The sequence below is a fragment of the Fukomys damarensis genome, unplaced genomic scaffold (genome assembly GCF_012274545.1).
Source record: "Fukomys damarensis isolate Sample0158 unplaced genomic scaffold, DMR_v1.0_HiC HiC_scaffold_32, whole genome shotgun sequence".
Taxonomy (NCBI): domain Eukaryota; kingdom Metazoa; phylum Chordata; class Mammalia; order Rodentia; family Bathyergidae; genus Fukomys; species Fukomys damarensis.
In genome coordinates this window covers 29,102,090-29,128,379 of record NW_022900944.1, presented here as the reverse complement: position 1 = coordinate 29,128,379, position 26,290 = coordinate 29,102,090, and the positions used below count along the sequence as shown (strand labels likewise).

The 26,290-nt window shown below is 37.8% G+C and overlaps 1 long non-coding RNA gene across 2 annotated transcripts in view; it reads right to left on the bottom strand.

The window, feature by feature from the left end:
• Positions 1–26,290, bottom strand: part of LOC104853943 — a 53,759-nt gene that overhangs the window by 11,737 nt on the left and 15,732 nt on the right. For both annotated transcript variants that reach the window (XR_004514982.1, XR_777933.1), the window contains exons 3-5: positions 19,158–19,215; positions 17,507–17,588; positions 12,661–12,845 (exon numbers count right to left, since the gene is read on the bottom strand). This is a non-coding gene — a long non-coding RNA (uncharacterized LOC104853943). The remainder of the gene's footprint in view (positions 1–12,660; positions 12,846–17,506; positions 17,589–19,157; positions 19,216–26,290) is intronic.

Genomic DNA, 26,290 nt, shown 5'->3' with positions numbered 1-26,290 from the left:
CTCTGGAAGACATTGGCATAGGAAAAGATTTTATGAACAAATCCTCAGTAGCACAGGAACTAGCAGAAAGAATCAACAACTGGGATCTCATCTTATTGAAAAGCTTCTGTACTGCAAAAGAAACCATCAGCAGAGCTAAGAGACAACCTACATTGTGGGAAAAAATTTTTACCAGCTGCTCCTCAGACAAAGGACTATTATCTAGAATATATAAAGAACTCAAAACAATCAGCCTCCCCAAATATAAAGACCTGATTCAAAAATGGGCATCCGAAATGAACAGACATTTCTCAGACAAAGAAGTAAAAGCATCAAGTAAATATATGAAAAAATGCTCCATATCACTGGTCATAAGAGATGCAGATGAAAACAACACTGAGATTTCACCTCACCCCGACAAAGAATGGCTGCTATCAAGAAATCACACAATAACAAATGTTGGAGGGCTTGTGGGGAGAAAGGAACCCTTCTCCATTGTTGGTGGGGGTGCAGACTGGTGCAACCACTATGGAAATCAATATGGAGATACCTCAAAGAGCTTGGACTAGAGGTTCCATTTGACACAGCCATCCCTCTGCTGGGTATCTTTCCAAAAGAATTAAAAGAATCATCTCACAGTGATGTATGAGCACCCATGTTTATAGCGGCACAGTTTGTAATAGCTAAAACTTGGAAACAGCCCATGTGCCCATCAGTTGGAAACTGGATAAAGAAGATGTGGTTTTTCTATAAAATGGAATATTACTCAGCCATAAAGAATGAGAAAATAGATTCATTCATAGGAAAATGGATACATATTGAAGATATACTCCTAAGTGAAATAAATAAATCCCACATGTGTAAATACCGAATAGTTTCTCTGGTGTGAATAAACTGTAATAATACATAAGATCCTAATAAGATTACAAACATTGTGACATGGGAAGAAAGGGGCTAATCGTGTAGGGAAGGTGGGATGGGTAGGGGAAGGGTAATAAGGGAAAAGGAAAACATGTGAGATAATGAAAAGATGGAAATAAAGTGTTTGTAGATGGGGAGGGGAGGAGGGGGTGAAGGGAGGGCATTGACAAGGGGAAAAAATGAGAACCAAGACCTGTCATATAGAGGTACAAATTCCCAACAATGAATGTAACTGTACTGTATCCCTAAAATGTAGCAATAAACTCAATTAAAGCTGAAAAAAATGCATGTATACAATGTGTAATGATCAAATCAGAGTAGTATTTTCATTTCCTTAATCATTCATCATTTCTTTGAGTTGGGAAACTGCAGATTTCTCTCTTCTGTTTCTTTATGAAATACATAATAAATTGCTGTAAACCACAGTCACTCTACTGTGCTGTGGGAGACTAGAATTTATTTCTCTTAGCATGTTCTGGTAGTTATTGTTCAACTTTTGTCTACTCTGTCTTCTTTCCCCTTCTCCTTGTGACACTCTTCTACTCTCTATTTTACCCTCTTTCTCATCAAATGTATTTTATAAATCATCCACGTTTTTTTCTCTGATGTGAGCCTGCAAGTTTCCCTATGGAGAACCTCTGACATGTCTCCAGGTAGCTCTCAATGTGCTCAGTATCTGAAGACGTACATAGAACACAAAGGCACAAACACAGACACACACACACACACACACACACACACACAATCTAGGGATTTATCAACTCCCTAAATATAAACTGAGAGCTTCTAGCATAGGGATTGAACACTGGGCTCCTAGAAAATATTTAGCCGTCTGGTAACTACTTGCTGATATTTCTATGTGGTGAGAGTGAGGATGCACCTTTCCTTCACCTTAATATAGGTCATGGAGTTCCATCATCATGTGGAATAGCACATTATTATGGGGTTTGTCCAGGGATGAGCAGGTTGCTCACTCAAAACCAAAGACACCCAGTGAGAGTCGAGGATGCTCTTGTCTTAGCAGGGAATGCCATGGTAATGCTCTGGTAACCATTTCAGGTGAGCATCTTCTGCAGTTTATTCACAGCAGAGTATGCAGAGCTGAGAGGTGCACTAGAGAAATGTCATCCCAATCACAACCTCAGGGTCCAGTCCACCATAAGCCTCAATCTACCCAGCTCTCCTCCATGTGGTTAATTTACTTGAAAAACAGAGTTCTCCTCTCTACTTACACCAGTTTGTGTCTAATTTTCTATCATTTTCAACAACCGAGTCTAATATATAAAATAGATTTCTGTTAATTTTTGAGGACATCCTTAAGGAAATAAACAAAGGTGCCACTGAAGGCCTGTGGAAGACCCCTCATCAAGGAGCTATTGATACTCCAGAAAGGACCTGAAAATTAATGCCAGCTTTCCAGGGAGGGTAGGGTATTTTAGTTCTGAACTTCAGCAGAAGGGGAACAAACAAGACTCTATCAACTCCTCACAAGTTCCTGTCAAACAGCACCAAAAGCAGAATACTGCATAGCAAAATAAGTGAAGATCTTTATACCATAGATGGTTTATCATTTGATAGACCATGGAGCAAAGAGTAGGATGAGGGTAGATGGTAAGGGGTCAGATCACTTAAAGAGCATAGGGACACCATGAATGAAAACCTACGAGGAGCTTTAACAGTGAATCAGCATTTATTTTCCCTCAGGACCTCTGTTTTAAACAAGTTGGGCACTATTGAAATACTTTTGAGCGTGACTGTATCACTGTACCTGAGTATCAGTTTTGCTACTTTTCAAATAGGACCCATCAGCTAACAAAGTATAATTTTAAACATACTGAGTAGTAGGGAACTCTGAATTCTCTTGTCAAAAATTAATTTTTTTTTTTACCTCAACCCACAGTAAGAAATATATTGAGAATCTCAACCCTGGAAACATGTACACCTGAAAAGAAATTTTCAGACAAGAATTCTTATTCTTCTAATGCAGATTGTTTTCAGATATTTTCATTGTTATATCGACTTATTTTTATTTGAAGATACTCATGATCCACTAATTTGATTTCATGCTCCCAAGTAAATCTTGACAGGAAGATTGAAATCTATTACCTTAGAATGGATGTGGTAGCACATATCTGTATTAACAGTGACTGCGGAGACCGAACCAGAAGAGTTGTAAATTTAAGGCCAGCCCAGACACCTTATAAATAAACAAACAAGGGTGGGGGAGGTAGATCAATGATAGAACATTTGTCTAGCTTGTTTCAGGCCTGAGGTTCAATCAACAGTGCAAAAAAATAAAGAGCTAAAGAAAGAGTGGACGGAGGGAAGGAAGGAAAGACAGGAGGAAGGAAATAAGGGAGGAAGGAAAGGGCTGAGTCAGGAAGAGTGAAAGACATTACCCAGGTGTACAATGCATTTCAGGTAATGAATATCTCATCTATGTACAGGGTTGACCCTAAAACCCTGGACACTTTCTCACTCTTGTGAACAGGCTGCGTTGGTAATGACTTTGAAGTTTTCCCTTGGTCCCAGGTTTAACAAAGGGTTTTAGGTCAGTGATCTGTTCCATACAACTTTTCTTGGGACATACCTCTTATTCTCATTCTCGTTCTCAAGGAGTTTCTTCCCCTTCTGTTTGCTTTGTGAAAAGACTCATCCCCAGTGAAGAAATGGCAGAGGAACAAGAGGCCAAAGTTCTGGCACTTTAGTTTGCCATAAAAGTTTCCAGGGACTTTGAACGTATTTTAGTTTGCTCACAGATGGCATTTCAGAAGATTTGGAGTGGGCCTCTGAAGTCTGAGTGTTTATGAAGCACCCGGGGATATTTTTCAACCTAGGGACTTTTGATGAGATTGAGTAGCGCAACACATGGTTTCCCTAGTCTCCATTTGGATATGAAAATGGAGGATCATGAATTGACAGCCAGCAACAAATGTGGAGATTTCCTTAAAAACTCGGGTGGATGCCAAGAAGGAAGAAGCAGCCAATCGCCTCTGTCTTTAGCTGCTTTAAGAGTAGAGTAGGAGAGACCACACACAGAGTAGTTCCAGATCCACACACCACCTGCCATCCCATTTCAGTATCAGCCTAGCTGGCTCACATTGCTCAGCCAAAGGTGGCCATCTCTATTAAATAATAAGGGGATTTAGGACATGAAGAAGGGGCTGATTTGGGAGCAGTAAAAGCAGTCCAGCAGCCTTTGGTCTTGTTATTTTTAAATATGGGAGTTCAGTGTTAGGTCCTAGTCACTGCCAGCTTCCCTGGGCCCAGGAGAACTGTGTTCCTTCATTTTACTGGGGGAGAGGCTGGATGTTCTTTCATTATTTTTCTGAACTCCCATGACTCTAGTCCAATGGGAAGCTTTTGGGCACTTGTTAGAGTCATGTTTGCTGAAACCCCTCAAAAAAGAACAGTAACTCAGTCACTGGAGACCAGAGAAGAGAGGATACTGACATTCTATCCTTAATCCTCCGACTGAACTGCAGTTCACATTGTCCTTTGGACTGGATGACTTCTAAGGTTCCTTCCAACTCAAAAGTGCCTGGAAGTCTGTGAGTTACTAGGATACAAATATAATCTACTTCAAAGTCTTATGTAAAAAGCTGAGGAACAAAAGAAATATGTTGGAAATAAAACTTGGCCCAGGAATCCTGTGAATTCAGGTTTGCATGAGTCAGCCTGGGAAACAGCTATAGTTTGAAAAAGAGAAATCTGTGTGAGGGTGGCAAGAAAAACCAGCAGAAAGTCAGGATTGAATAAGATAAAAAAAAATTCTCAAAGCCCTGAACTGCATAGCTTCTGGCAAGCCAGTAAACACCTCTAAGTTGGCTTCACTATCTGTAAAATGAGAATAAAACAGACTTAAGGTGAAAAGTGTGCATGTGTCCAGCCATCTATCGTTTCATTTATTCATTCATTAAACAAAATTTATTAGCATCTATACTGACTGGTTCCTGAAGCAAGCTATGATGGATTAACTGAGGGAAGTTATGCGAGTATGTGTGGCTCAGTGGAATATATGATGTCACTGGTCATGCTCTGTAGGAAAAGTCCTTCTTTAACAGCTTTTCTTGCAAAATTCCTTCATATACTGTAGCTCCCTGGTACTGGATCTCTACTTGCCTTGTGGTGCTGTTTATCATAGAAATCTATTACTCAGCATCCCTAGTCTTCTTTTATCCTGCACTTTCTCCTCCACCTTCTTTCAACAGCTTTACTTTTCTTTGAGACACAATTTGACCATCAGTCTGGTGGTTCTGAGGAAGAATTTAAAATTCGGCTATCAGTCTAGGTGGTTCTGAGGAAGATTTTAATCACAGCACTCCATTTCACTCTACAGTTCACTGTATCAATTAGTTTAAGGAAGGCTTTTGATCCAGACATCACCAATCATAGTTGTCCTTATAATTTACCATATATATTTTTAGAAATGCTCTCTTTTCACTTACATATTAAGTCATAAGTTCTAAGCATGAGTACCCTATGATTTTCATGACACAGAAGGATTTCAAGCTCAGAAAACAAAGAAGATCCCAGAACACCCGGATCCAGTAAATTCTGAAGCCAGCCAGATGTTAGCCTTCTCAGTTCTATGAGCCAGTATTTCCTCTTTTGGTTTAACTTGACTTCAAAGTCTGGCTCAATTTATGCTTTCTCAAGGATCACCTTTGATCTTAGCTAGAGGTTGGTCATTAATAGAGTACATTTTCTTCTTCTATTCTTTAGATTTTCTCTTTTATTGCCTGATTTTATAGATAATCATGAACGTGTCTATAGCTCTCCTCTCACCCACTATTAGGTCATCCATTTTCAACAAAAGTTATCTGAAATATTTGTCATTGATAGCATTACAATTAATATTTTAAATATTGTTAACTAAAAAATCTAATGTGTCAAGATTAATACAAACTGATTTATATGTTATCTAATTATTAGAGCATTTATTTTAGAGGATTTACTATTCTCTTTTATAGACTAAACAAAGAACAGATTCAGAGAAGTTTAATTACCTTACCCAATTTTTTATAGTAGGTGAGAGCAATCAGGGTTAGAACCCAGTCTGACCTAATGTTATGTGTGTTGACAAATGTTTGCACATTCACAACACACAGGTGTACAATATGTCACTTTTGTCAGTCTTACAGAGACTTTCCTTCCACATTGTTATCTGGTACTCTGTATACTCGCCCAACTCGTCGGGTTGGAGGCCACACCAAATTCATGAAACCAGAGAGTGAGTGCATTGCTGAGATGGACACGATACGTAAGGAGTCTAAGTCACATGTGAAGGGCATCGTGGGTTCCCAAAACAGACCCAGATAAAGACACCCTTTCTGTTCTTACAACTTAGTGCTTGGGAAAACTTCTACAAAATTACCAATGTTCGAATGCAGGCTCATTTAGAGAAGAACAAGTTATGATGGATGTGCAGTCCCCAGCAGATGCATGATAAAAGACAGAAACATTGCTATGCATGATTTTTTAATAACTACAAAAAGTCTCATGTACAGGATTTCTGCATGTGAAAATTGATAGCATTATCAGTGCCACTCATCTCTTTAAACAAGCAAACTCATCTTCCCTGGTGATGTTACATCAGTAATAAATTGGCTCCTCAGATATATCAACTTGCAGGTTATAACTGAGATTGAACAGAAAATAACTTTTTGGGTAGCAACATCTGCCATGGCAAATAATAAAGTAATGCATGACCTGCAAAGTGCAGGGTCATTGTGTTCCAAAAATATATTTTACCAGGTCCCAAAACAAGCTCATTAGCTATCCAAGAAGTTGTAAAAAAAAAAAAAAAAAAAAAAAAAAAAAAAAAAGATCAATGTATACATGGAAGTGACTCAAAAGAAAAATCTCAGTGCAGTGTAGTTATAAAAACATCCGGATGTAGAATACCTCCCAAAAAATCATTTTTTAAAGGCTTGGTCCCCAAGGTAGCAATAGGCAGAGGTGGGGCATTTGAAAAGAAATTGGATCATGAGGGCTTTAACTTCATGAGTAGATTAATCTGTGGATTCGTAATTTGATGATATTGTTCAGAAGTGATGGAAACTCAGTAGCTGGAGCACAGTTGAAGGTGGTGGGCCATGAAGCAGCCATGCCCTTGGGGACTCTACATTGTTACTGGCCTGTTTCTCTCTGACCTCTTTCTCTCTGGCTCTTATTCTCTCTCTGCTTGTGGACATTATGTTGTGAGCAGCTTTGCCCTGCCGCATTCTTCTGCCTTATGTTTTGCTTCACCATAAGCCATTCAAAATGGAGTCGGGTGAACAGGAGTGAAATTTCTGAAACCATGAACCACAATAAACCTTTCCACCATTAAGTTGTTTTTCTCAGGTATTTTATCACATCAGTAGAAAGCGAGCAGTCTGACTACTCAGTGCCTTGTAGAGTCAAGACGTAAGGCCTGGGAGTTTGGCAGTGCCTAACACCACACAGGGAATAAAGCTGGGCTTCTGGAGTTACCTTATTAAGGCTGCCATTTTTGCAAATAGCAACACTGGATGCAGATGACTTTGATGGAGCTGCAGTAGGAGGGTGGAGCACTTTTCCATTTTAGGAAACTGTTAGGTATCCTTAGTGAGTCATATCTATGAACATCGTGCAGCCATGATTAAACTAAACACGGGAGGTGGTAGACAGAAGTTCCACAAAAAGTAACAAAATCAAGCAGAAGGCAGCCTGTCTTGGGAGCGTAAGTGCATTCAGATTCTTAGTCTAACATCACTGGTCATGTGCACCTGATCATATCACTTGAATGCTCTGGAGTTCAGTTATTATTGACCTTTTAGCATTAGGGTGTTTTATATCTGTTAGTGGCTTCAAGTCCCTAGGAAATGGTGATTAAGATCTTGTAAGGTGGGGAAGACTCTAAGTGGGAGTCCTCTCACTTGATGCAGCATTGGATTGCATTTTATTTTTCCTACTAACTAGGCTGCTAAACTTCTCTATGAATATAAAACAGTACTAAAGCAATAGCAGATATTGCATCCACAAAAGGAATATTAGATGCATTCTCCAACTAGTGTCAGTGTTTCCACTGAGTGCTTACTTTGGACCCATCAGCAGTACCTGCCCCAAGTTGTTATTAGATACAGAATTGCTAAAAAGTGAAGGAAGTACATGACTGTCTTCTGTCTCTTGCGTGTTGTCCTCTGTATCAATAGTTTTTGTTTCTTTCATTTTACCCCATAGGCCCGAGATAGGCCAATCACCACAAGCCTATACCAGTGTTATGACTCCAAGATATTGACTTCTATCCTCTATTGTATTGGCCAAACAAGACAGCCTGTGGACACCAACAGAATCTCCATGCTATGAACTCTCCCTGCTGTGTTAGCAGTGTCTGTCTTTTGCCTTTGCTTTGCCGGGAATTAAACTTTCCCCCACTTCCTATTAGTACCCTGGCTTTAGTTTGGACCTTGTTCTTACACAATCCAAACAGAAACTTTTTCTCTGGTACTCTTAGAGTGGCCCAGGATGTCTATAATTTCCTTATTGATAACTTTCTGCCCTACGTTCTGTGATCTGTGTATACTGGACACTAACATGGGGCATCTCAGCAGTTCTACCCAGGGTCCATTCCCAGGACGGAGTGGGTTTGTGTTCTCACCTCTGACTACTAGACTTCACATTCCTTTCTCTTGACACTCATGGCCCACTTGCTGAAGGTGCAGGTTTGAATCTCCTTGGTTGTTCCTAGATAATATCATTTTTTAAAAATTACACTATTGTGTTATTTTAACGAATAATTTTATATCTATTGCAAATGCAGCTGCATAGACAAAGAAACCTCTTACCATAACCATTTCAATGTTTGGACTTCTGTGTAGACAGAATAACTTTTCAAAAGCACAATGTCCCCTTGAGTATGTGGTTTGATATGAAAATAACAATCTTTAAATTGTTAAACTTAACATCTTGCTAAGTTGGCACCTTCTGTCCCTGAGGATTTCTTCTTTGATAACTCAAATGTATTGAAATTTTTATCTTTGTGAAGATTCTGATGCACATATGCTTACAACAAAAATACAGAGTATACAGCAAATGAGACCTAATACTGCTGCTCCTCTTTCTTCATAGATTTATTAAAAACTATTTTTAAAAATGCTCTAATATTTAAAAGAAAGACCAAACAAGCACTTTTGTGGCCATTGTGCCTGAAAAGGATCCTGCAATTGGAATTATTTTGAGAAAAAACTCTAAAGAGTTAGCTTTGTGTTTTATTTTTAACCATGACCATATTCTTGAAAATTTTAAAAAAGAAAGAGAGAATTGGAGCAGATGCAGACTTCACAGTAGCTTAATATTCTTCTTTTATGCCCTGAATACAGAGCATTGAGGCAAGAGCTCAGTGCAAAGTGCCTTCTTCCTTACCTATTGAGTTCCATGGATGGGAGGGGGAAAGCAGGAAACAAAACAAAACCAAACCAAACAAAAAAAAACAGGTAATTTATGGTTCACTTGCTTGTTTTACTCTTCTTTTTTTTCATTGAGTTTATCAGACAAATCATCTCATATGGTGAGTATAGAAATTGAGTTGAGTTTACGTATGTAGAGAAACTCAACAAGAGATAGAAAAACAAATCCGGGAAAATGTGTTGATCTCTTCAGCAATAATTAATTCTGCATTGAAACCTGCTCCTTTGAACTTTGGAACCAGGGCATGCTGAGCTTCTCTTTGGACCCCTTCTTTCAGCCTAGGCTTTTCTCTCCCCATGTTGCTTGCCTGAGCTCACATTTCCCCTCTCCATGGCTACTGTTCATATCTGAGCCCTGTTTATCTATTGATAGAAGCTGACTGGAAATTACTTGGTTGCTGCATTTCTCCACTTGGATTACCTAAAGCAGAACTGGATTGTCCTGTGTGTGTGTGTGTGTGTGTGTGTGTGTTCATCTTCCAGGCTGTGCCATGGCCTTCCAATCCATGATGTCTTTTGGTTAAATGTACATCAAACAAGAGAGACAGTGCAGATCTACGTAGCATCACATACCTAGGACTTTCCTAAAGTTAGAGGGGTAGTGAGAAGGAATATTTTCCCTGTGAAAATAGAAGGGAAACCTGGTCAACTACTCCATTCTCAGTGCCTGGGTCTAGGCATGGCTCCCTGATTACCATCTACCCACTTAGATTCCAGAGAATGGTGTCACGGCCTTACATATACACATGGTATGAAAGTTAATATCCATACCAGGCATGTCCAGAGACATGACGCAGCTGTGCATGCATTCTAGATGTTACGTTACAGTGTATAAAATGACTGCAACAACACACATGTACCACAGATGTCAAGATTCAATGAGATAATGTCTGACATATTCTTTGATAAGCTATAAAGTTCTGCATCAAGAATAAAGCTAGCTCCAAGAGAAACCAAGAAAATAAACAATGAGGACTGACGGCTGTTCCCAGCACCATGGTTGTAGCAGGTTTTACACACAGGACTATTCCCTAATTCTTCATCAACAGCATATTTCTACCCTAAGCAAAGCTGCTTTTTTTTTTTTTTTTTATAGGGCACTGTATAAAGAGCTGAATAGAACACCAGTTTCTGTCTACAAAGCATTCAAGTTCGGATTAATTTGAGAAATCATTACATATAATTCATTTGATCACCATGAAGGAGAAAATAAGGGCATCATGAGAATTGCCTATCTGAAGGACTCCATAGCTCAATTTGCTTTCTCAGACCCCTCTCCTGGTTTGAGTGGACCCTTTTCTACATGTTAGAGTTTATCCTTTTGGCTCAGATTTGTTTAAGCATGCCTCCTCATGCACCAGAACCAATCCGTGTTGTGGAATGGGTGAAGCTCGGAAAAGCTTCCTGTACATTTGTCAGTAGCAATCCTTGCAGGTTGGACTCCTAGAGAAAGCCTAAATCCCCATAGGAAGTCATTAGCTTAGTATGTCATGACCATGTCATGCGTTTGGGGGCGTTCTGGTTGTTTAGTAAACTTACCTTTCCCCAAAAGTTTTAGTGTACACCAGTGTATCTCATCCCATATATCTGGAAATGTGAACAAAGCTATAAATAATTAAACAGCCTTGGAAATCTAATTTAACTAACAGTCCTCATTTTACAATTTCCTCTAAGACTTCATGAGAACAAATGATTCACATAGCTGTTTGGTAGGTGTGAGAATGAAGCTCTAATAACTTACTAAAGATGGTGAGCTAACAATAACTAGTTACCTGCACTCAAAGCCAGGTGTCCTTTCCCTCTAGCTACTTCATGGGTTGAGCCCTGCAAGTTGATTAATGAGCCCCACATTCGATAAGCTGAAATCCTGCAAGCATCAGCTGCGAGGTAGCACCTGAGCTGTTAGAAAACTTTTCCATTCACTAAGTAGTGCCATTTGTAAATTTCCATTAGAGAGAGACCATGAGCAAGCTGTATAAATAGCTAGAAATAATTCAAGAGAAATAATCTAGATCAATCTAATTTTCAGACAAAATGAAGATGTTCACTTCACCAAGGTGAAAAACATGGAAACAATCTGAACATTCACCAATAGGTGAATGATTATATAAAGCATGTGATATTTGCTCCACGGAATACTACATATTAATTAAAGTGATGATGTAGATTTATATTAACTTGTTTAAAAATTATGATGATATTACTTATATATAAAAGCAGCTCCTTAAAGTATTTTCTAATTAATTTCATATGCAAAAAAATATTTGTGCATAGTAAAATACTGACAATAGTTTTACTTGGTTGGGAGAATTTATGTATTATTTCATTCTTACATAAGTGAATAGTTAAATAAAACTCTTTTAATTTGGCCTAAGGGCAACATATGGCATTTTTCTAAAAAATGATGTGTGCAAGGCAGGCAGTGAAACCACTGAGCTAAATCCCCAGTCCATAACCTTTTCCACTGGTGGGAGTACAGACTGGTACAACCACTGTGGAAATCAATATGGAAATACCTCAGACAACTAGGATTAGAGGTTCCATTTGACCGAGCTATTCCTCTGCTAGGAATCTTTTCAAAAGACTTAAAAGAATCATAGCACAGTGATATATGTTCACCTATGTTTATAGCAGCATAGTTTGTAATAGCTAAAACTTGGAAATAGCCCAATTGCCCATCAGTTGGAGACTGGATAAAGAAGATGTGATTTTTCTATAAAATGGAGTATTACTCAGCCATAAAGAATGAAAAATTAGAGTCATTCATAGGAAAATGGATGCATATTGAGGTCATACTCTTAAGTGAAATAAATAAGTCACATATGTGTAAATAAGTTTCTCTGGTATGAAAAACTAAAAGTGTAAATAAGATCCAAATGGTATAATTGACAATGTGAAATAGGAAGAAAAGGGATAAAGGTGTAGGGGAAGTGGAAAGGGCAGGGGAAAGGAAATAAGGGAAAAGAAAAAAATACGAGAAAATGAACAAATGGAAACAAAGTTTTTTGTAAATAGGGAAGGGAGGACGGGGTGAAGGGAGGGCAGGGGTATGGGGAAAAAATGAGAACCAAGACCTGTCATGTAAAGGTACAAGATCCCAATTATGGATGTAATTGTACTGTATACCTAAAAATACCAATAAACTCAATGAGAAAAAAATGTGTGCAGAAAGGACAATTCTAAAGTCCTACAATACGTATGACTTCTGCACATGCCTGTTAAACTCTTACATGGGTAACACATATTTTTAACCTATATCAATGAATACATGTTTTGCTGGTCCTGGATATACATGTATGGAAATCTGCTTTGATTAGTATGGTCTCACCTTAGTCTGTATAGTTGTCTCTGTTTTGAGTTCCTCAGGTTCTAATCACCTCATTATGTTTTTGCCTCTTCTGAGTGACCATGCATGATTTCCTTCTGTCTTCCTGATGCTTAGCTTAAGGTCTCCGGATACATTGAAAATTCCATGAATGCTCCAAATGTAAATCTTTGTAAGGTACTTGATGCCTGAGAAATTAAGGAGATGCCTCAATAAACCAATAAATGACACTGCCCAGAAATTAGCATGTGCATATCAGGTCCGTGAGCCAGGGTGCTGGGTAAAGACCTGAGAGGTGAATAATAATAGCAGTGGCGGAGAGTGAACAAGTATTGTCACAAGGGTTTCAAATTAGAGAGCTGCTCTCCAAGCCCAGAGGGTCAGGCTTGCCTCAAGTCCATATTGAGAGATAGATGCTGTATCAGTCGCTTTGCTGTGACTACATTGAAACACCTGAAGTGAAATACCTTTATTAGAGAAGGGGTTACTTACCTCATACTTCTGGAGGTTCAAGACCACAGGCCCATATCTGGTGAAGCCTTCCTGCTGGCAGAGTTCCAAGGTGGCACAAGGCATCACACAATAAGATACAGAGGATGGATCTAGACACATGCATTCGGATTGTTGCTTCTTATAAAGGCACTCCTCTTCCGTCATGGGATTCCATCCCAAGGACTTCAATCCTAATCGCTTCCCAAAGGACCCATCACTAAACACCGTAACAGAATTAGGTTTCAGCACTCTTACTGCCTCACAGTAGGGAACGCATTTCAACACATGGCCCTTCAGGGAACACACTCAAACCATATCCATACCACAGCAGATGCTTTGCATCCCAAGTGCCTTTATTTTAGTCTTTCTGTACTTGTTCCATAATTACTGAGCACCATACTTCAGAATCAAGGGTAGTGGGTTGAAAGCAACAAAATGTCTCTTAACTTTATTTTTTTGGATGAAGTTTGTTCTGCTCAAAGCAGATAGAGGGATATTTTAATAAGTTGAATTCTTATTTATTTTTTAGTTAACTACTGTTAAGCTTTTTTTTTGCTCTTGGACTTCATATGGTTAGAATTACATGGTACATGAATTCTCTTGTGTCTGATTTCTTTTACTGAGCAAAACATGTTTGAGATTCATTTACATCTTTCTGGGCTTCACTGGGTTTTTCCTTTTACATTGCTGTACCACTTTTTTCAAAAAAATTGATATACCTGTTGGTGGATAACTAGGTTATTTCCAGTTTGGAGCATTTTCAGTAAAACTGCTGTAAATTTTCTTGAACAAGGGTTTTTGTGGACAGTTTAATTTTTCTTGGGTAAATAACTCTACAAGTAGAAGTAATGAGTCACAGGTTGCCCCTAGAAGTTGATGAAGGCGAAAGTGCACTGAGAAACCTTACTATGGTGATGTCATATGCCAGACCTTGAGAAAGATTTGATTATACAGGTGTACATATATAGCAAAGCTTATTGGATAGATACACTTAAAATTATGCATCTCAATGCATACGCAAATTTCTCCCAAATGAAAGAAACCATAAAAACATTGAACTTTAATTAATGTTATGATGCTGAAATATTTAGGAAGAATAACAGTGTCATCTGAAGCAATTTAAAATGCCACAAAAATAAGGTAGGTTGATGAACAATAAATAGATGGCTGAGTAGATATTTGCTAAAACAATAGGAAAATAACTATAGAATATAAGTGATGAGTACCTGGACAATCACTGTATTGTACATTCAAATTTTTGTAAGATTGAAAATTTGCATTGTTTAATGTGAAAATCTTGGGATGTGGAAATATCATCATTTCTCTCTCTGCACAAAATTCTACAGTGGCTTTGTAGCATATTCAGAATAAAGTTTAAGGAACATATTTCAGACTATGAGATGTGACACAGTATGGTAACTGGTACAGCTCTGATGTCATCTCCTACACTGACACTTTCAGGCCTTTTCCCAGTAACAGCGGTTCCTTTACTATTGTTCCTTGTTCATCCCTAGCCTACTGTAGACTCAGGGCTTCCACATTTACTGTCCTGTCCACAGAGGAAACTCTCATCCCGGGGCTTTGGCCACCACCTCTGGTAGCCATTAAGTCAGTCAGACCCGCTAAGTGGCCTTTCCTTTAAGAAATCTTCCCTTCCACTTTATCAATCTTGCTCCCCTATCAAATTAACAACAAATGCTATAATTTTAAATATATTTGCATTTCACTTATTTTGCTTCTTCGACTTCTGTGTGAACAACTTGACGACTGGAATTTCATCTCCTTAGTGGCTCTAGCAGCTCTTAGAAACATTTGCAGCCACTCAAGATATATTTGTTGCCAAATAAGTAAATGAGATGTGTCCATAATGCCATTTTTCAAAATAAATACATGTCTTTTTACTTTTTACAATAAAACAGATTAGATTTACCAAAAAGTTGTGACTACGCACAGTTCCCAATGTAATTTACATCTATTCTACCTCAGTATTAACTAACATCTTACATTCACATGGTACATATGCTGAAATTAATGACCCAGTATTGATGAATTTTTATTAACTCAATTAAGTCTGTATTTTATTTAGATTTTGATATTTTTATCTAATGTTCTTCTTCTGTTCCCCAAAACCATCCACTATGCCATATTATTCAGTTGTCCTGTATCCTTAAGCTGTGGATTGTGACATTTTGTCAGAATCTCTTTGTTTTGATGATCATGAAATTTTAAGGAGTCCTGGATAGGTATTTTGTAATATGCCTTTACAGGGAATTGTCCATTGGGTGTTTACAAGACACACATTAGCTTGAGAAAATCTGGTTCCTTTAGGAACTATGACTTATAGTCAGTGATCCAAAACATTTGTTGAATTATAGAGAATATTACAAGTCTGGTCTTGTTTAGTTGTCTTACATATCCTGTGATAAGGGATGCATTTCTATGTCCATCCTGCGCAGGAGAACACTGAATTTCCAAAACTGTAATTATTTGAGCCTTCATCACATAGATACTTGGCTGAGAACTCTAACCTGAGGCTTCTGAATATAGACCCTACTCCCTTCTTATCTCTCCCCTCTGCCTCTACTGCTCCCAGGCTCTTGACACCAACACAACCTGCCCTTTGCTGAAAGCTGCCCAAGCCTGAAAAAGTTCAAAGACATATGATACCATCTTTCTCTACTTTGCTGCTTTCAGGCACATCAGCAGTACTGACCTATGTTCATCTTTTCAGCACTGAGGCCCTAGACCTGAATGCCTCTACACCTAACTCACACATCATATAAAATGGATGCATGTGAATGATGGTTAGTGTACATGATATTTTGGTCCCTTGTGTACTTTTGCAATATTGCGTAATTCAACGCTATTTGAAATAAACCTTTTCAAAATTTCCTTAGCACACCACTCAAAGCCATAGGTATGGGTAACAAATAAGCAGTTTCGAGCAAATAGATGATGGGTGTACTGTGCAGAACGTGATATCCTCAAGGCAGGAGGAAAGAAAGGAACATGGAAGGCCATCCCACTGCGAGAACATCTTCCCACACACATAGTGCCCCACGGTCCTTTTGAAGGCTTACTGTCATTACAGATAAAAATGTATCACATATTCTGACTCACCACTAAGAAGATCTATTAAGATTAGCTCCCATTTCTGAATAAGGAATAAAGCTAATTTTAGGTCCTTATAAAATATGTGTTCATAAAGAAACTGGTTTGAAAGTCATGAATCAGAGACTTCAGATCTGTAAGTCTTCTGCTCAGGAGAACATCTTCCCTGGAAAGTATTTTAGAGTGGGACCCAAGACAGCCACACGGAATCAAATACTCAAGGGGCAGGAAGGCAAGACTGATATACATTGGCCTTGTTTTTCTTTATAAAAAATGTTAAAGCTTTTAAAATATTTGTCCTTTTGGTGTAGAGTCATGTTTCCATTTTTGTAAACAACATGCATTTGAGCACTTGCTAGAATACCACCTCTTAGTCACTGAGAGATTGACAGAAGAGATGTAAGACTTTGAGAAGGGACCCAGCTGTGGGCTCCCAAACAGACTCTCAGAAGATGTTACCTTCACAAATTTGGTTTCTATACACTATGCATTGTTCATTGATTTTTCTGAGGATTTTCTCTTCTGTAAACCTAGAAATTCTACATAAATATCCTAAAATTCTCCAGAAATGGACTCCACTATATGGCCTACTCCAGTGTGTTTCTCTCTCTTCCTCTCTCTCTCTCTCCTCTCTCTCTGCTCTGTCTCTCTCTTGCTCTCTCTCTCTCTCTCTCCTCTCTCTCTCTTGCTCTCTCTCTCTCTCTCTCTCTCTCTCTCTCTTTCTCCCTCTCTGTGTGTGGCTTGTATACCAGCTGGGATACTATATCATGCTATGCTTTCAAACTTTCAATTCCATTTTCTTCCCAGTTTATATGACTTGTTTTCTCTTTAACTCTTTCTTCCATCTGGATCATAAACACATTAGAATTTTATAATTATTGAATGCAATAAATTATACGTTAATAAGATAGTTACAGCTTGTGAGAAGAAGTTATTTGTGATTTGCACTTAGAGAGATTTTAATCAAGTTTACCATTCTCAAAAAGTCTGTTTTGCATATAAATAAGGACCCCTAAAAATCGATCTGTTTTGCTCAATTATAAAATGCTTCATTTAGAAACCTAAGGGTAATTTATTATACTGAATTGGAGGAAAGGAAGATGTATTGCATTATGTTTAATCTTATCAAACGGCTGCTATATTTAATGACAGTGTCTGTTTATCATAATTATTATAAGTTGTCTAGGTTAATAAAATCAGAAGACCTATGTGAGATTTTCAAATGCTAAATTCATTATTTACATACCGTCTCATGCACCAGCTGTCCCTTGTGGCTGAGTAGGCATCCTGTGTTTTTGATTTCTGCCCAGACAACTGGAGGACTCTGTCTGTAAAGTAGACTAAGGAACCAGGCCTTTAAAAAGTTGTACAATGAAGTGGGTATAAAATAAAAATGTAGAACAAAATAATCTGTGACCATTGACAGTTATCTTATAAACTCCTTTGCTTCATAATTACAATGTGGTTTCTAGACAACCCAGCAACAGGGGCACAGTTCTTGGTCTCTTCTTATCTCCTAAGTCACCGTGTGGGTGCAAAAGGTGAGTGTGTAGCATCATCTATCTTCCTGTCTCCTAAGTATCCTGGGCAAGCATATCACTATCCAAATTGAAAACTTAGGAAACTAAGGCTTAGGGAGGTAAGGAACTTGATGGAAGTGTTCTGCTTTAAACTTTTTTCTGATTTTTCCACAGTGGACGACTGTGGCTAATGGTGAAGATGAAGGGCAAGTGCCAGGATGTGACTGTGACTCCCAAAGTTAAACTGCTGCAAACTTAGCTCCTAATACAATGGCACTGAAAGGGGAGACCTAGAAGAGATGAGTAGGTCCCTCGAACACTGCTGTTGTGAATAGATTCATGATGTTACCACGTCTGTTTTTATTTTTGTGTTTCTTTTTCAAGAGTGAGCTGGTTGTAAAACTGAGCTCGGCCCTCTCCTGCTCTCTCACATTTACCTTGCAGTGCCCTCTGCCCTATAATGGCACAAAGAGCAAGCCTGCACTGGTGAAGCCCCTGCATCTTAAACTTCTCAGCTTTCAGGACCATGAGCCAGGTCAACTTGTATTATTTACTAATTACTCAGTCCGTGGTACTGTGGTATAGAAGCAGAAAGCGAACTAGGTCAGCAGGTGAAGGAAAGTGTTTGAGACTCAGAATGGGAAGCCTGTGGTTCTGTTCTTGCCTTCTCAGCTTGGTAATGTTGGATAAGCCACAGTTCTTTTATCATTCAAAACAAAAGCATAAACATGTAACCATCTCTTCCTTATCTACCTCCTGTGAGAGTGACAGTTGACAGTATGGCTACAGTATCAGACATACAGTATATATCCCCAAAATGCATTGCTTTTATGGAAAAAAAATCATTAAAAGCATCATCCACAAAAACAAAAAAGGTAGTCCATGTCTTCCAACTTCACAATCACAACTAGAAGCCAGCAGAAGCTTATCCTGTTATTTTCTTCTGCTTTAACTTGGGAAGACATCAACTTTCAGGAAAAAAAAAATTATTGGACACCAGTTGGAAAGTCTTTCAAAGACTTGGTTCACTGACTCGGCAAGTTCTCCACCCATAGAAGCTCCACTAGTCTGTGCTGAGTGTTTGGCAACTGACGTTTCGATAAATGGAGGTATGAAACCATGCATTAACCATGCATTCAGTTACAGGAAAGACTTTATGAGCCTTTCCCTACCTCCAGTTATGCTTACATAGAAGGAGAAATCATCATAGTAGCTTCATTTTCAAATAAATGATGTGTTTGCCAAAATATGATTGGTATTTGCAATAAAAATATACATAACCGATTTAAACTGGAAGGAACATTTCTAGGACATGTTCCTCAAAACCCTGATATGAGAATGATTAGTTGGGGTGGGAGATGATCTAGTTAAGGATACAGGAATGCAGTGTCTTGCTCAGTTTATATTTAGTTCTCAGATCTTGTCCAGGAAAACACTGTGGAATTAAAAGGAGATGAAAGATAAATGAGATATGGGTGAGGCAGGAACTTGGGAATTTTGTCAGCCTCCTTTAAATCCCTTGCCCAGCACTACCAGAAGCCACATTCTTGTAAACCTTGAAATTCCTCTTAAGGTTTGTTCTTCTCCGTTTCTGCAGAAAGGACCAAGTTTACAACTTACTTTTTTTTTTCTGGAACTCTTACAAAACTTCCCATTTTCTTTCCCTACATTTGGTTTTGCCCACTTCAATCTATCCTTGAATCCACATGCTAGAACCATTTTGACTCTGAGCAAGTATGGTCCTCTCTGTCCATTCTTGTCCATTATTAAATATCAGGATCAATAGGAAAGCATCCAAAACATACTCAGCTTTAGAGATTCTAACTTTATTCGTTTGAATTAGGGTCCAAGTATTGGTTTACAACTGCCCAGGCGATTTTAGCATTAGGTCTAAAACCTACTGGTATAATTCTGTACAAATCATCTTCAGTATATGTGTACACTCTTAATATGACCTGTGAACACGTTCCAGGTTGGGCCTCCGCTTACTTCCTTTTATCCTTATCACTAAGCATAAGATTTTCCTCCTTGATCATAAAATTTTTCTTTTATTCCATGGCTCTTTTTCTTCTATCCTTTAGGAATATCCCTTCATCTGAAGGGAAAGAATATCCCTTCATAGTCAACTTACTTACCTTTAAGTGCTCATATATATGAATATTTGTCTGATCTTTCCCACGCACTATGTTTCTATACAGTGTGTTGACTGATCCCCTTTTTATCCTTCATTATACTGGTGATTAAATGCATGTAGATCACAAATATGTGTTTGTATGTGGGTGATTAAGTCTGATAAACCAAATCCCTCCTGTTCATGTTTGTTTGTCTAGGTTAGCACATAATCAAAGGATAAGTAGTTTTGGTGAATAGATAATTTAATGAAGGATTTATGATTATTTATACTTACATGAGTTTGAATAATGTAACTAATGTCCATTCAGATAACGAGAAGTTCTAATAGATATTTAGAAAAAGATGCTATGATAAATGCCCCAAAGCATTGGTTTGCTCTTAGAAAGATTTAAACATATGCACTCAAACTCCCTTTTTTCTTACTTTTGATATAAAAAGATTTTATATGTTTTTCTTGTGAAAAAGATAAAGAGAGATATACAAGACCAGAAGGCCTAGCTGTATCAAGAAGGTATGCAGAAATGATTTATCAAAAACATATATATGTTTGTTTGTTGGTTTCAAGTTTGTTATGAAAGGTTTACATTTATAGGCATAAAGAGTTTTCATTTCTTCTGATTCTGATCCTATGGGAGATCTCTGTTAATTGACTTTCCAAAAGTTGTCTTTTTTTCCATTAAATTGATGGTACATTTAAAGCAAACAATACGGTTACATTTATCATTGGGATCTTGTACCTTTTCATGATGTATCTTGGTTCTTGTTTTTTCCCCATACCCCTGCCCTCCCTTCAACCCCTTCACCCTTCCCTATTTACCAAGACTTTGTTTCCAGTTTTTCATTTTTTCACATTTTTTTCTTTTCCCTTATTTCCTTTCCCCTCCCCTTCCCACTTCCCCTTTAGCCATTTTCTTCCTATTTCACATTACCAATTATACCATTTGAACCTTATTTACACTTTTAGTTTTTCACACCAGAGAAACTATTCGGTATTTATTCAAGTGTGTCCTGTTTATTTCACTAAGGAATATAGGCGCAATGTGCATCCATTTAGCTATAAATATTTCTAGTTTCTCATACTTTATGGCTGAATAGTACTTCGTTTTATAGAAAAAACACATCTTCTTTATCCACTCTCCAGTTGATGGACATTCATATTTATAGTGGCACAGTTTGTAACAGCTAAAACTCGGAAATAACCCAAAATTTTTGACTAGTGTTATTTATAATTATAAACCTAAAATTTAGTACTGCCTTTTGAAGAAGTGCTTCAGGTATTGGCAAAAGCAACCATTTTAGATCAGTGCAAAGCATTCTGGGTAAAAGGGTGTGGGCTCACTAACCCTCACATTGTGCTGTACAACTGAGGTTTTCCTGTGGAGACATTTCCTTTTGGAGTGACCTGACTTCTGCTTCCACCTCTGCAGTAGCTCCACTGTTTAGCAGCAGGAGAACTGCCATGGATTTCACCTTAGAAGCCTTTTTCAATCAGGGCTCCACGGGACAATAAGTTCTAATTTGTTAAAGGTATGATATACAAAATATACTCCTTGGATCAGAACTACCAGTATTACCAGAGCATTAGTTAAAATGCAAGTTCTTAGGCCCCAGTCAGACCTACTGGATCAGAAAATTGTAAGGTGCCCTGTTAAATCTGATAACAAGCCTTCCAGATGATTCTAATGGATGTTGTAGTTTGAGAAATACTGGTCTAGAATGACCACTGACAGGCAATGACAGGGCCAGGAGGTGTGTGTGTGTGTGTGTGTGTGTGTGTGTGTGTGTGTGTGTGAGAGAGAGAGAGAGAGAGAAAGAGAGAGTAGTATGTAAGAGAAGCTTAACAATTTCAGTTCCAGGGTTACCCCTTTTCACTCATTCAGTGGGCCTGGAATAGGGTCTTGCAATCTGTACTGTATCACATGGTCTCTTGGTTATTTTATCCTGTACTCACAGGAAGGGATAAAGGGACTAGATGAGCTGAGTCCTTTGCCATTCAGAGATTTTGTCCTCTTTTGGCCATCACTCTTTACTTCCTCCCTTGTCTTCTCCTGCAGGTGACATTATGTCACTCACAGGGCCTAAGATTTGCTTGCACATTAGAATCACTTGAAAAGTGAAATATAAAAATAAACAAACAGGAACCAGACCTATTTAGCACAGGTAAATCAGCATCTACTTGTAGGACCTAAATATTGCAAGACAATGTCAGTCAGAAAGCAGGCAATGTGAACCTGAGCCGTGTGTCATATTTAAGCCACAGTGGAGTGTGAGATATATATTTATCTGGCCAGAGATCAGAGGCTCTGTGAACCCCAAGCCAACGTCCTCAAATGAGGGAGGAGATAGATCTGACTCAAGTGGAATCAGATTTTCCATGGGAATTTGAAACTTGAGTGTGAATAGAGTCCATCAACTGAGGCTGTGTACACAAGAGTCTCTTCTCGGTCATGTTCTAGAAAGGTCTGGAAAATGCTGCCCATGCAGCAACCCTGATTTTTCCCACTCAAGGCTGGGCTGTGATTCTCCAGCAAAGTTATTATCTTTCCATCAGGAGTGCAACATTTCTCTAGTAAGTTGAAGTTCTTTAGTTTGCAGCCCAATGGACTTTAACTAAGATACTTTTGCCAGTTATTGGTGGTATGAATTTGGGCAAGTAAGCTTGCATGTAAACTTAGCTGGACTGTCCCTCAGCTATAAAATGAGGCTACTGATTCAGATTCATGGTTTTTTAAAATCATAGAATAATTTTAAAAATTTTTACAAAACAGGTTGTAGGAAACTTGAATAAATAAGATAAGGAAGGAAAGTGATGATAATTTCTCAATCTTTGCTATTTTGCACAGCAACTACTGAGAAGTGCTAAGTTTTTTAAGAGTACAGACAATATCAAAGTGTTATCTTTCTGTAGTTTTGTGATACCTGATTCAGAGGCCTGAGTCACAAACAACTGAAGTTTCCTATTTTAGAGCCAGATTCTGCTGGATGGAAAAGGCCATTAATGGAACACATAAAATGGTAAATGACATCCATGTGAAATGTAAATGTAGAAAGTGCTTCTCCAGAAGATCTTTTAAAAGGAAACTGATTGAACTAATCTATTTTTTTTTTTTTAGTTATAGAAAATTCTGTTTTAAAATAGCACTTGTGTTATTCTGGAATATTTGGTCACCTCTTGAGTGTTGTCTCTGAAGTCTTCCAGGACACAGAGTTAAAACCCATGGAAAGGTCAAGAAAGCTCTCAGTTTCCAAATTAAATTGCTTGGAAACACACTTCCGTAGGAAGTTGGGTTTTGGGAAACCTGCTGTGAAAGTTAGCAAATGAAATGTAAAATGTGTGAAGTTTTCAGCTTCAGAAAAAGTACCGATTTTAAAAGATTGTGGCATTTTTGCTTTACCAAATGAGGCCCTTTTGGTGGACTTAAATATATCTTTTGCATACTCTGGGGCTTAAATGAAAAATCTTCAAAATATCATTCCATTAAAATCTTCCCACACTGCTAAAAATGTAGAGGTCATGACGTAGGTTATTTCTAGCAGCAATCCTGCATGACATTTCTGTCTGTTACTGCGGTCACAAAGGAGAATACATATCAATCCAATAATGCTTATGGTGAACATACTATGTGCAGGAACATCTGGTGTGCATTCCCATGACCTCAGCCTACTCCACCTCCACATTTCGCTGCCAGCCTCGTCCTCAGCATGGTCCTTTGATCATTTCCCTGCTCCTTTGCTACAACTGGTCTTGGCAAAGGCTGGAAATAAACTCTTCTCCTAAAATGCCCTGCACAATGGAGGTGATGTCATCTCTCATGATTGAGCTTTCTGTTATGGGCTTGGATGGTAGTCATTTTCCTTTTGTTAATGCTCTCCATCTCCACCATCGTTGACTCTGCCTTCTCTGAGTTATTTTCCCTTCCTGTGAATGACTGTGATCACTTCTTCTTCTTCTTTTTTTGTTTTTCAGTCCTTCCCATAAACACTGGCACCTCCCTGTATTCTTTATGTGGGCAGCTATTTTAACATGCACTTGTGCTCTCTTTGTGTAATCCTTCTAGATATCAAAGCCCATCTTCCTGAGATTTAGGATGCTACCTCTAACAAACTGGGTGGCCAAAAGATGGTCAGTGCTGAGGTATCAGAATGTGGGATCAGGACTCACCTGGTAGCACCTTTGGCATGTTTACTAACTGCTCTGATCTCGGTTTTTATATATTTAAAAGTGCTTTCAGGATTATATGGAGCTGCATATACAAAGTTTTTAGCACTATGTATGACATATACCACATTTCCTTTCAAGTTAAATTTAGCTATATTTAATCCTATTTGCTTTGAGCCTACTAATTCTTCAATGCTGTAGATTTTAAATTATCTTCCATACATATCCAAAATTAGTTATTATTGACTTATCAAATTTACTCACCTCTATATCGGTCATTGGATGCTACAATGCTGTTCTAAAATGCTTTTAAATTTTTTACAATGTCACTGACATTGTAAACATTGCCTATAGAAATAGACATAGAAACATTGCCCTACTTAATATCTTTTTATATATGATGTATCATCTATGTGCATCTGTTTGTCTGTCTCTCTCTTTCTCTCCCCAAGAAGGGTATCTATTCTTAGAGAGCAGGGTACATATGTGCATGTATGTGAGTGTGTGTGTGTGTGTGTGTGTGAGAGAGAGAGAGAGAGAGAGAGAGAGAGAGAGAGAAGAGAAAGAGATTTTACTTATCTTTAATAAAACCCTAAAATATGTTCTTGCTAGATTCTTGGGATATTGAGAAAAATGTAGAAAAAGAGAAGTGTATTAAATCAGCACAGTTGGACATGATGTTAGCATTTAAAGAGGTTGGCAGAACAATGCTAATTGAATAGAACCATAGATCCACACCATTGTGTGACTGTTAAAATAACCTTTTCTTCCTTTAGGGCTGTTTAATAAAAATGCAGTGTTTTTATGTATGTCCTAAATGTTGCTTTAGTGAGGAACTTAAAAGCAAGTTAATAACAGCATGCTAGGGTTTAGAAAGGAGACTGCGATAATGGCATATTTGAAAAGAAGAATTACATAGTAAACCCAGTCACACACTGGAGGTGATTTTCCAGATCATATTTGGAATTCCAAGCCATCAAATGCAGGTGATGCTCAAGGTGACATTATCTAGTACAGTTTAATGAAAGTGGGGAAACAGTCAAATAAAAAGGCATCTTTGATATTTTAGCCATTGTAGGACTACATTCCTATGTGTTCTGCATATTGCTACAGTTTAGAAATAAATACTGTTCTTTTAAGATTTAAAGCCATACTTGAAAGTGAGATGAAAATAAAACAATTTTATAGGTTTTGTTTTCTAAAAAGAAGATCAGAAGATATACTCACATTTTGCAGTGTATATACATTTTGTTTTTTCATATAGCCAGTGAAGTTAGAATAAAGAAAAATATTAGGATTCTAATTTAATGTCTTTAACTATATTAGTAGTATGAGCATAAGAATTTTGGTAAATTTCAATCATATACTCAAGGTGCTATTTAAAACATTAATAATATATTAAAAGTTAAATGTCATGACCTTTGTGAAAAAATTTTAGTTATGACAGATAGAATACAATATAAACAGCTGTTTGCAAAACACACATGGCCATAAAAGGATTAAAAACATATAGAAATGTGTTTTCCAAATTGTAACGTATGCCACCTAAGTTGATATTAAATGCCAAAATTAATATGAAGACTTTAATAATAATTTCAAAAGCTTAGATTATTTCTGCTGTTTAGAATTTAAATCATGGCTGGGAATGTAGCTCAGTGGTGCTGCCGTCTGCCCCGTAAACACAAGGTACTGAGTTTGAGCCCTGAGTCCAAAAGAATTTAAATCAAAACATTTTTTCTTCTGAAAGAAGGGGGGATGGAGGGAAAATTTATGTGGTTGTTTTGTTGTTTTTTCTTGAACTTAACAGTACTTTTTCCCAAATACGTGATACTGACATTGGATATGACTAATTTTCTGCCAAATCATTATTGTGTTGATAAAATGGACACACTGAATTATGGTTGTACCTAATCCACATTTCAATTTATAATTTAATCTGTTAGTTTACATTCTAAAAAAGGATGGGTATTAGATTATATTTTATCATTCTTGAGGGAAATTTTTAATACAGATAAATGCAATGATTAAATTCTTAAAAGCCGAGATGTTACAAAACTTGGTGAAAAGCAAAACTCTGTGCCCTCTCCAGGAATGAATGATTGTTAGGAAACAGGCTCTACCACAGCCATGGAAATTCATTCTAAGTGTGTCACACAGAAGAATAAGTAATAATTCCTGGCTAAAATTAGCTCCTTGAAAACACAGTAATAAAATCAAA